Consider the following 11,301-nt stretch of genomic DNA (forward strand, 5'->3'; position numbering starts at 1 on the left):
GTCCATTTTTGGGACCGATCTGAAAAATAGCTTTTTTTAACTTGAAACATTAGGAAACTATCCAAACATTAATGAGCAATCGCATAGAGCAGTTCTTATTAGGTTTTCAACTCCAAAAGGATATTCATGAAAATCACCCAAAACTGGAGATTTTCGATGACCGGCCGGTGGGGCCAAATTCCATTTTGGGGACCGATCTGAAAATTAGCTTTTTTTAACTTGAAACATTAGGAAACTATCCAAGCATTAATCAGCAATCACAGAGAGCAGTTCTTATTAGGTTTTTTAGTACAAAATGATTTTGACCAAAATCACCCAAAAATGGAGATTTTCGATGACCGGTCGGTGGGGCCAATTCCATTTTGGGGACCGATCTGAAACTTAGCTTTTTTTAACTTGAAACATTAGGAAACTATCCAAACATTAATCAGGAATCGCAGAGAGCAGTTCTTATAAGGTTTTGAATTCGAAAATGATTTTAACCAAAATCACCCAAAAATGGAGATTTTAGATGACCGGCCGGTGGGGGCAAATTTCATTTTCGGGACCGATCTGAAAAATAGCTTTTTTTAACTTGAAACATTAGGAAACTATCCAAACATTAATGAGCAATCACAGAAAGCAGTTCTTTTTAGGTTTTCAAGTCCAAAAGGATATTCATGAAAATTACCCAAAAATGGAGATTTTCGATGACCGGCCGGTGGGGCCAAATTCTATTTTGGGGACCGATCTGAAACTTAGCTTTTTTTAACTTGAAACATTAGGAAACTATCCAAACATTGATAAGGAATCACAGAGAGCTGTTCTTATTAGGTTTTCAAGTCCAAAATGATTTTGACCAAAATCACCCAAAACTGGAGATTTTCGATGACCGGCCGGTGGGGCCAAATTCCATTTTGGGGACCGATCTGAAAATTAGCTTTTTTTAACTTGAAACATTATGAAACTATCCAAACATTAATCAGCAATCACAGAGAGCAGTTCTTATTAGGTTTTTCAGTGCAAAATGATTTTGACCAAAATCACCCAAAAATGGAGATTTTCGATGACCGGGCGGTGGGGCCAAATTTCATTTTGGAACCGATCTGAATCTTAGCTTTTATTAACTTGAAACATTAGGAAACTATCCAAACATTAATCAGGAATCGCATAGAGCAGTTCTTATTAGGTTTTGAAATCTAAAAGGATATTCATGAAAATCACCCAAAAATGGAGATTTTCGATGACCGGGCGGTGGGGCCAAATTTCATTTTGGAACCGATCTGAATCTTAGCTTTTATTAACTTGAAACATTAGGAAACTATCCAAACATTAATCAGGAATCGCATAGAGCAGTTCTTATTAGGTTTTGAAATCTAAAAGGATATTCATGAAAATCACCCAAAAATGGAGATTTTCGATGACCGGCCGGTGGGGGCAAATTCCATTTTTAGGAGCGATCTGAAACTTAGCTTTTTTTAACTTGAAAAATTAAGAAAGTAAGCAAACATTATTCAGGATACAGAGAGAGCAGTTCTTATTAGGGTTTTGAAGCCCAAAATGACTTTGACCAAAATCACTCCGAAAAATGGAGATTTCCGATTTTCTTATGTATGTCGATTGTGACGAAAGCTTACTTTAACTTGGAAATATCACATGTCTGTTAGTTAGGTTAAGCCTTCTTTCTTTCCCTTTTATTTGTATACCCTGAATTTTTTGTTTTTTTTTTGTTTTTTTTTTTTGTTATATATATTTTTTTATATTGTCTTGTTGCTCACTACAATGAAAAAATGTTCTGATTTTTCCGTAATATAACACAATAATGTACGTATATCGTATCATTTGTATTGCTTTATATTTTAATTGTGTATAAGTAGCGACTTAGTAAAACATTTAACTATGAAATTCAGCGATAACAAACTATATTTTAAAAACATTTTAATAAAAGACGACGTTTCAACGTTTACGTAACTTCATTATCAAGTCAATAAGAAGGGATTGGCTAAAGGATGAATTACAAGTTAAGTTGAGCTAGAGTTGAGTTAGAGTTAATATTGAGTTACGGTTGAGTTAACACAAAATCCATTTCTTGATCTAGAAATTACATTTTAAACACGCCAACAACACTGACAACAGCAAAAAAAGATAAAAAACATTCGATCACCAAAGGATTCAGCGAAAGTTGGTGCTCAGGTTTCGCATAGGTTTTGCAATTCCGCTATTGCACAGAGAAACTTCTTGATTGGACTGAATTCAATATTCTCAAGACTTATCTCACGTGAACTTATCGCTGAGAGCTTTACACTTTTTTTGCTTTATATTAAATTGTTCTGCTATCACACACCAGCCGAATCGACAACGTCCACGACCCGGCGCCATATTTACAATTATAATACAGGAGGCCCGCCCAACCACAATTGATTTTGTAAAATGTTTTGTAAGATGCCAAAAAAATATGTTGTCATTTATATTAATCAATATGAGTATGAAGACTAAAAAAAGTTATTTTAAATAGTTTATATCTTATAAAATTTATTTCAATATCCACGTCATCTTATTCATGAATAAAAACGGAAAAAGTACTATGAAACAAATTCCGTTTATTTGCTGCAGTCAAAAAAAAAAGAAAAAGAAAGAAAGATAAGAAGAAAAAGATAAAGAAAAAGAGAAAGGAAAAAAAAGAAGAAAAAAATAAAGGAAAAGAAAAAAGTGCAAAGAGAAAAAAATCATGAGTTTAGTAAAAGCGAGAGGTGGGCTTCCTGTCTCCTGGTGTGGCACCTTTTTTGCTCTTTCCGACGACTCTTTTCAGCGACTTCCTTGGATCAAGATCACTCGAGTTTTTCCCCGCGTGGTGTATCAGTATTGAGGTAAGAAAATAGAATTTAATAGCTTAATTTGCATTGATGTTTGGCTTACCAGTGACTAAGTAAGTTATTTGAGCGATCAACTACGTTTGAATTAAAAACAACAACCAGAGACATTGTGTGGGCTTCCTGTGTTATGATTGTCAGAATGGAGAGCCGTAGACCGGAGAATCGGCTGTGTGATATGGGAACAGAAAATTTGTAAACCTCTTTTTATAGCGATAAGTTATTATAGGTGAGTCGCTAGAATATTGAATGTAGTCCAGTAAAGAAGATCCTCTGTGCAAAAAAGAAACAAAATTGAATCTTAACTCTAACTCAACTCAACTTGTAACTCGCTCATCTTATCTCCAATAAGAATACGAAAATACAAACTATATATAAATCATTGAACAATGAAAGATAATTACAAAAGGAGATATATGTACAAGAATAAAAGATAATAAACAGTGATATCATGAATAAAAGGGAAAGTTAAAAAACGGGTAAAAAATGTTATTAAACAAAAAGTTTAGCTTTAAGCCTTAGAAATAAATTAGTTTTTATGGAGATAGCAGCAAATGACAAAGTTCTCTGAAGAAGATGTAGATGGAATAACGAAATTCGCATGATCTCACTTTTCAGTCAGTTTTGGCAAAAGCACTAGACAATTGAAACCCCTAAATGAGCCAGGCATCTATATAGCAAAGATTTTAACGCTCGAACAGAAATGGGTATTACTTTAATTGAAAGGCTAGTTTCTCACAACTATAATATTTAAAATATATAACAGCTTATATAGAATAAATTATAGCTAGAGTATAGCTATAAATAAACAGTGAAAGATGGTTGATGCCAACACCTGCCCGGGAAATCACGTTATCGAGAAAATACGGAGCCAGATTAGTGCCATGCAAATTTCGTGATTGTTTTTACTTTCCTCGACTTTTTTCACGACTTTTTTCTCGACTTTTTTCTCGACTTTTTTCCCGACTTTTTTCTCGACTTTTTTCTCGACTTTTTTCTCGACTTTTTTCTCGACTTTTTTCTCGACTTTTTTCTCGACTTTTTTCTCGACTTTTTTGACCGCTTACTAGCTGGTATTGCAGGCTCCGTTGTTTAAGGAATACAAACATGACTCATGTTTCGTAACGTTGCCTTCAACCGAAACACTTTTATTCTTAACTCAATATTCATTGTACGACGTACTTTATCGTTTACTGTACCATTGCTACCTACCTTTCTACGATACATATCCATGAGTGTACCATTGCTACCTACCTTTCTACGATACATATCCATGAGTATACTCATATAAGTCTCGTACGCTCAACTCGTTACAATCACCCACTGCCTTAATATTTATTTATTTATTTTATGCTATTCATTTATCTTTTCTTTTTCATCATTTTTCTTAAAATCAATCACTTTTCACATACGTACCCCCCCCCCCCCCCCCCACCACCACCATCTCCCGTGCTTGAGTGCGAATACCTGTGTCAAACTTACGTACCCCACCACCATCTCCCGTGCTTGAGTCCGAATACCTGTGTCAAACTTAGTGTAGTTGGGTTTTTAATACCTAATAATAAATAATGTAAATATAATAATAATAATAATAATAATAGTTTATTATTTGTATTGCGCAATTTAACATGTTAATATGATCAACTGCGCATTACATATAGGTACACTAAAATACAAGGCATAAAATCTCTAAAAAACTACAAAAAGAGTATATAAAAGATTTTATAACTAAGGTCCAGTTTAGACGTCGAATCCCGCACGCGCCGAATCCAATGCAGACAAACCAAACATTAGTTTGTCCATCTGCACTAGACCCGACACGCGCGAAATTCCACGTCCAAACCGGGCCCAACACGTTAAAACAAATGGGAAACTAATTTGTAAATATTAAGTAAAAGGAAATCTAATTAAGAGCTAGTCTAAAAAGGTGGGTCTTTAACAACGTCTTGAATCTATTAAAATGTCTCTCGTTACGTATCTCTTGAGGTAAATTGTTCCATAACTTCGGAGCAGCCGCCGAAAAAGCACGGTCTCCTAGTGTCTTTTTGGTCAAAAAGCTTGGCGGCTGCAAAAGCAAACCTTTAGAAGACCTAAGATTATAAGAATTGTTATCCTTAATGCTAACCAGTTCACATATATATCTTGGGGCAAGCCCATAAATTGCTTTAAAAGTAAATAAGATAACTTTAAAATCTATCCTAAATTTAACTTATATTGTAAATAATGTAAATATTGTACAATACATGTATACTACACGTATTTTTGACCTGTATTTTACCCCATACAGAACTTGCATTTGCAGCTCGCCAGATTGTCCATGCTCTCAGCATAGAATGAGCCTGCTCTACTGTTGTTCAGCGGTCAAAAAAAGTCGAGAAAAAAGTCGAGAAAAAAGTCGAGAAAAAAGTCGAGAAAAAAGTCGAGAAAAAGTCGAGAAAAAAGTCGAGAAAAAAGTCGAGAAAAAAGTCGAGAAAAAAGCCGAGAAAAAAGTCGAGAAAAAAGCCGTGAAAAGTAAAAACAATCACGAAATTTGTATGGCACTAATCGGGCTCCGTAAGAAAATGTATTTTCTTAAGGAGTGCGTGCGGACTTAATGGACGTGCATTCTCATATGCACGTGTATGCAAATATCGGAATTCACGTGCTCTTAGGAGTTCTATAAAAGGTTAAGTTAGTTCGTTTTCTAGTTATCCAGGTATCGTATACAGCACAACTATCATCTTCTCTTGATGATGTCAAGCGACGAGTTACTGATATGAAGAGGGTTCAGAGAATCAAAGCTCTAATCCGTTAATTGAAAAGGTCTTCGATAAGTTCAAAGGCTATCTTGATAGCCGATTGGAAGCTTTCACGAATGCTCAGACCAGTTCAAAAACGCAGAATCCAGTTGATAAAGAAACGAAGAAGCTACATAGAGAAGCTGTGGTACAAAAGTTGAGGGAAAAAGACAACACCAAACAATTTCTGTTCAACGCAGAAATTCTAGACGAGCTAAAATCGCTGACAGAGGATTTGGAATCTGAAAACATAGATTCCGCTACTAAGACTACGAAACGGGCCGCAAAGTCAATTGAAAGACGTCAGAAGTTGATCAAACTCGCCGACAAAAGTGAAGCGGGCTGGTGGGCAGTTGATGAGTACGAGAGCGACGATTTAGCTGAGAACTCGGCAGATGAGAAGAGAATAAAAAAGGCACAGGAGAAAGCCGCTAAAAAGAGTGCTTGTTCTCCTATTGGTGTCCAATCATCTGGAAGGCGACAAGACAACTTACTTTTTCAAGGTTTGACTGATTTTGCTTTTATCAATGCTTTCTTTGTGATCCAGGTTGTATATCATACGATCAACCTAACCCAATTTGTTGATGTGTTGTTGTTGTTTATAAGCGGGGAATGAGAAAATAATTTTCATTCGGACTAGCTGGCTAGGTAGAATGAAAATGTATTTTCTTAAGGAGTGCTCTAGCGGACTTAATGGACGTGCATTCTCATAATCACGTGTATGCAAATATCGGAATTCACGTGCTCTTAGTTCTAAAATAAAAATGCAAATAATATACCCGTGAAATAGTTAGGATGAAATAGGAGATAGTTAGCGCTTGATTAGAAAAGGCATAGGAATTCAGTGAGGCACGGGCGTTTACTAGACTGACAACTCAATACGCAAATAAATAGATACGAAAATGCGAACATGTAAAATAATACGAAGGAAAAGCATGTACAGCTGTACAATAAAATGTTGTTTCAGTTTTTGAAAGTGCGTTTGAAAATATTTAAAAATGCGCGCCCTTAAGTAGCACACGTGCATTAGTTTACCTGTCACGGCTCGCCTATTTCTTTAACTAATTACTGAGATTTAGGCAACCAATAGCACAAAGTTAGTAATTAGTTAGTTAGCTATCTATTTTACGGGTATATTATTTGCACTCTAGTTCGTTTTCTAGTTACCCAGTTATCGTATTCACCACCACCGGCGGTTTATCTTCTTTTCATCGATGTTTATAGGTATTCTCTTATTTCATTTTGAACCTTACTGCTCCCTGTGTTTTTATTCCAAGGCCGTATGGAGACTTCGTCCTGACGATATCTGTTTCTCCTGTGGATATACATGTCACTGGAGCAACACCTGCAGAGTTCCCCCATACAAGCACAAAAGACCACAGGCAGCGCGGCAAGCCAGGATCCTACCCATGGCTCTCTTCACATACAAACAACCCGTCACAGTCTTGAGTTAGACTCCTTGTGTGATGATTTGTGTTCAGAGTCCAAACAAGATATTGTTCAGGTAGCAGATGATGCAAGTGTCAATGTAAAAGGGTTAGCATTGGGGCTCCACATTACATATTAGGCCCCGTCCACACGCAACCGCACATTTTTGTATCCGCAATTGTTGTTTTTTTTTTGCGGATACGAAAATGTTCGCGTCCACGCGCAGCGTATTCCAATCGTTTTCACTGTCCACACGTATCCGGAAATTTATTGATCCGCCCTGATGCACGCTAGTGCCTAGTGCATTTGACAGATAGTTTTCCTTATTGAGCATGCGCAAAATCATGTTTACGTCAGCGTATTCAAAAATTTGAGGATACGACCGTCCACACGTATCCGTACTCGGAGCGCATTCGAAAATTTCCTCTCTGGAGACCGTTTTCGAAAATTTCCGGATACGGGTACGAAAATTTCCGGACACGTGTGGACGCAACCCGTATCCGAAAAAAAAAATTGCGGTTTAAAAAATTCCGGATACGTGTAAACGGGGTCTTAAAAACTGTATCAGAAGGTTATAAACTCCCATTATTACACTCGCCACCTAAGTCGTTAAATAAGAATAACTTCTCAGCTTTAAAAAATAGTGAATTTGTTGGCGAAGCTATTGGCGAATTACTGGCTTCGGGTAGAATTGTCGAGTTTAATAAGAATGCTTTGCATGTGATTAATCCTCTATCGGTTTCAATACAGTCTTTGGGGAAAAAGCGGTTAATTTTAGATTTGAGGATTGTCAATCAGTTTATGCAAAAAAACTAGGCTAAATTCGAGGATTACAGATATGCTTTACATGTAAGATCCGTGTATCTGTTCACGGTCAGCGGTATACCACTGTATGCATATCATTATAAGTTTTCATTCTGGGCATCGTTCAGATTGTGTTGGAGAATTTACCACGAGGTATGTAGAGAAATATAGCGTTTAATGTCCTTATGTTTGTAGCGAATGTATTGTAAACTGATTGTAAATGTTTCAGAACCGTAGATGAGCTGTTATTGAAGTGTATATGGATCGCAGATGAATGAAGAGAATTATTAATGTAAACGATCCGGAGCATTACAAGTAAACAACCAAGTACGATGCCATTACATCGATGCAATTACATATTTTCAATTGGGGGGTTATGCGTGCAAATTTGATCTCAATGGTGGCTATCATCACGTTAAAATTTTTCCTCCCCATCAAAGATTCTTAGGATTCTCATGGAAGTTTACAGACGGAATGATCCGTTATTTTGCCTCTACGGTTCTCTCTTTTGGGCTTTCTTCAGCTCCATACATATTTACAAAATTAGTAAGACCGTTCGTTAAACATTGGAGATCTCAGGGTCTTTATTGAGTTGTTTATCTCGATGACAGATTTATTTTAGAAAGCAATTTAGACAAAGCTCATTTTGCTTCTCAACTTATTCGTGTCGATTTATAATCAGCAGGTTTTGTGTTCAACGAAGAGAAACATAACCCCAGTCCAATTCATAGTACTATATCCTCACTGAATAACATTGTCACGTCGCAGTAATTAAGTTATGGGGCAAGATCCGCGACGTGATGAGGTAAACAGCAAGGGGAAAGAGGTACGCCACCGTCACCAGGGGAGGGGGGTGGGCGAACTTGCCCTTCCGATGTCTTGCGAGGTAATGCGACGAAGCACGTGTTTCGGGTTAATTCATACTGCTCCGAGCTAATTTATTCAGTGAGAATAGTACTATATCCTCACTGAATACCATTGTCACGTCGCAGTAATTAAGTTATGGGGCAAGATCCGCTCCTCTACTTCTTCTCCAGTAAGGAAGAAAGGTCCCTGGCCATAGACCCCTCAATTGATCATTCCAACACTCAAACCTCGTCACTCAACAACTGTCCTTTATTGCCGAAACAGGCCTAATTGTGCCGGTGAATCCTTACTAATCCATCACTCAACACTCGTACACTCTAAACATGAACAGACAAAGTGAAGCGTGTGCGTGTAAACTGCCAGCTTGGAAATTATCTGGTTCTAGAAAACGCAACGTTTTCATATCGGCTAAGGCGGGGCTGGCTACGATCAACTCCGGGGGGACCAAGGGGCCAACGAAAGGCTGGGGTTCCCCAAACACATTACAGTATTTTCTTTCAAAGGTTTCTGTGGTCTGAAGAAGGCAGGAGGGGAGAGGCTCAAATACGCTCTGAAAAAAGAGAAAACGAAGCGCGTTTTAAAACTGGGTATGAGGACCCCCTAGAGTCAACCAGGAGCGAGAATAAAGCGCGAGACACTAGAGATCCAACCATTCAACAAACAAATTTATTTCAATTTCAAATAAAGACGAAATTTAAAAGGAATCGGACAAAGAAAGGTGTGATATAACAGGCCCGCAATTAAGTGTATTGTGAAAATATGCGCCAAAATGTGGAAAGGCATTTGCATCTTATACACCGTGTAGACTACCGAAATTAGTATATACCATACTATATTGGTCAGCGAAGAAAGTGAATACGAGATAGAAACGGCACAATAAAGTTGCAATCAAAGGGAACCCTAAAGCGCTTAAAATCAACTATAGAAATGGGAGTATCGCCTATCGAGAACGTAAATGAAATTTTAAAACTTTGGAGAATTAGACCACGTATGTGCCCGAGTTCATATTCATTACCTTCTTTACTCGGCTTCTCGAGCCACGTTATTAATTCGTATCTAACTCTCAGAGTTTACGTCATTTCTCGCGTATAAACTCGGCTCCCTGAGCCACGCTGCTAATTCGTATCTAGCTCCCAGAGCTCACTTTTTCTCGCGTATAAACTCGGCTCCCTGAGCCACACGCTAATTCGTATCTAGCTCCCAGAGCTCACGTTTTCTCGCGTATAAACTCGGCTCCCTGAGCCACGCTACTTCGGTTTTGCTCAAGTTCGTTCTAACTGTATAAGCTAACTAGCCCAACCCCGGCTGCAGCGGCAAGAGTTGCAAAACTACACGTGAACCCGACGTTCTAAAGGACTGATAGAATGAAATTAAAGACTATACCTCTCCTGGCGGGTTTTGACCATCACCTTCGTTGTGCGCGGCGGGAATTTGACCAGGAATTTGATCAGGAATTGGACCAGGAAACAGGGCCAGGAACTTGCACAGGGGCTTGACCAGCTGGGCCGACGGGTGCTGGTGGGTCTAAGGCTGGTGGTAAATCATCTCGGGCGGCCATAACTCTCTCGCAAGCTGGTGACGGTGGCGAAATAATTTCGAACTTGCCCTTCCGATGTCTTGCGAGGTAATGCGACGAAGCACGTGTTTCGGGTTAATTTATACTGCTCCGCGCTAATTTATTCAGTGAGAATAGCATTGTTTGGGATTCTCAGAAAGGAACCCTTGCTGTTACTAATGCAAGGATAGAAAAATTAGAAAACCATCTGTTCAGTATTGTGAATAGACAGTTAGCAGCTATTACAGGGGGTATTATCTCATGTGTTCGGTCATTTGACTAGGATTATGATTATGACCGGCGATTTTTGCTGCGATTTTTGTGGCAATTTTCGGAAATATGACATCTTTTGTCTTATCCTTCAAAAGAGACATTCGTCTAGAAAAATCTTAGCATCCTGAAAAAAAACTTTACAAGTAAATTCTTTACCATTATTTATTATGGACAAAATCGGAAAAAATCGCCGCAAAAATCACTAGTGTGAACGGGGCTTAATAGTTTTATCCTCAGCTGATTCTTGGTTTATTGGAAAAGAGGAGTCTTATTCAAGATTGCTTTGAATCCAGAATCCCTTCAACTGTATCTGCGTATGTCCGTGAAATTCCACAGTTTGTCGATTATCAGCAGGAGAAAGGCTTTTCGATTTTTTTGCTCGCCCAAGTTCATCATTTAGCCTTGTTTCTTTCTAATTTATTACATAAGAATAAAAAGAGCCTATGGTTTTGATCGATTTTCGACTACTTTTTCCCACCTCTTTCAATATCAATCATTATTTATGAAGAACGGAAAACAGATCATTTTTGGCCATTTCTGACCAAAAAGCATGGACTATACCCATGGTTTTGATCGATTTTGGACCATTTTCACACCTCTTTCAATATCAATCATTATTTATGAAGAACGGAAAACAGATCATTTTTGGCCATTTCTGACCAAAAAGCATGGACTATACCCATGTTTTTGATCGTTTTGGACCATTTTCACACCTCTCAATATGAAACATTATTTATGAAGGACGCAA

General features: G+C 37.8%; 1 pseudogene; it reads left to right on the plus strand.

Moving 5' to 3' along the window:
* The first annotated feature begins 6,953 nt into the window (after window positions 1-6,953).
* On the plus strand, window positions 6,954-8,536 carry LOC148906888 (uncharacterized; annotated as a pseudogene).
* Window positions 8,537-11,301: the final 2,765 nt, after the last annotated feature.

The sequence above is a fragment of the Actinia tenebrosa genome, unplaced genomic scaffold (assembly GCF_029948245.1).
Source record: "Actinia tenebrosa isolate PJP-AT-01 unplaced genomic scaffold, QUT_ActTen_1.0 PGA_scaffold4__44_contigs__length_22323623, whole genome shotgun sequence".
NCBI lineage: Eukaryota > Metazoa > Cnidaria > Anthozoa > Actiniaria > Actiniidae > Actinia > Actinia tenebrosa.